This window comes from Cherax quadricarinatus, chromosome 56 (genome assembly GCF_038502225.1).
Source record: "Cherax quadricarinatus isolate ZL_2023a chromosome 56, ASM3850222v1, whole genome shotgun sequence".
Lineage (NCBI taxonomy): Eukaryota > Metazoa > Arthropoda > Malacostraca > Decapoda > Parastacidae > Cherax > Cherax quadricarinatus.
Window position 1 is genome coordinate 2,150,399 of NC_091347.1, and position 1,136 is coordinate 2,151,534.

Sequence of the window (1,136 nt, forward strand, 5' to 3'; positions counted from 1 at the left end):
CATCTGGAACTTCAGCAACAGTGTTAGTGAAGTGTCTTTGTGCTTACTTAGGCAGTAAGATGCTGGTGTTTAGACAGAGGCAACCGTTTTCTCTTTCCTGAGGAAATTGTATTTCCTTTGTAATTTCCGCTCTTGTTGGAGTAACGTTTTTTTCCCTAGGGCTCCTGAGAGGCAGGGCTCAATACGAAGTACGCTTTGGTGGCCCTTAACCATAACAACAACAATAATAACTAGTCATTTGATAAGCTGGGGTTTACCCCTCACCTTATCTGTGTCAGGTGTTTTTGTACGTTTCCATCCTGCTTTAATATCCTGCGCAGGCAAGCTTTTCCTGACATTAGGTTCGTAGATTGTAATATTTTAATGATAAACATGTTACATGCTGAAGCTGCGATTATGATATAATGTCCAAATAAAATTACTATATACAATCCTTAAGATTAATTCGGATTTTTAACCCAGAGGGCTAGCCTCTCAGGTATCCCAGGAACGTCAGTGCGCCATCGAGGATTGTCTGTCTTATTTCCTGTAGCTCAATTGCTAGCACACTCAGCTCACACTGAGGTCTTGTGGTCGATGTCCAGTACGGCTGGAAAACATTAGGACGTGTTTCCATAAGACACTTGTTGTCCATGTTCACCCGTCAATAAAAATGGGTACCTGGGTGTTAGTCAACTGTGGGTCGCATCCTGGGACAAAATTGACCTAATTTGCCCGGAATGCTCTGCATAACAAACGGCTTTCTGTATAGTAGTATGTCATTGATGTCAGCTAGGCCTGTATACCTTGTACATGTACTTGTAGAAATAAAGATATTATTATTATTATTATTATTATTATTATTATTATTATTATTATTATTATTATTATTATTATTATGTAGTGGTTCTTCAATCTTGTCCCCCAGAATGTGACCCACACCAGTCGACCTACTTACTGATAAGTGACCAGAGACAGCAGGTGTAAGGAAATGCGCCTAACATTTCCACCATGCTGGAGATTGAACCATAGACACTCAGTGTCTATATAATAATTCTGGCCACATAATCTGGGTACTACAAAATTGTGTTCACTTCCCCTAGTTCCATACTGGCTTGGGTTCCTAACCTTGATAAAATTTTCAGCAAGATATTCTA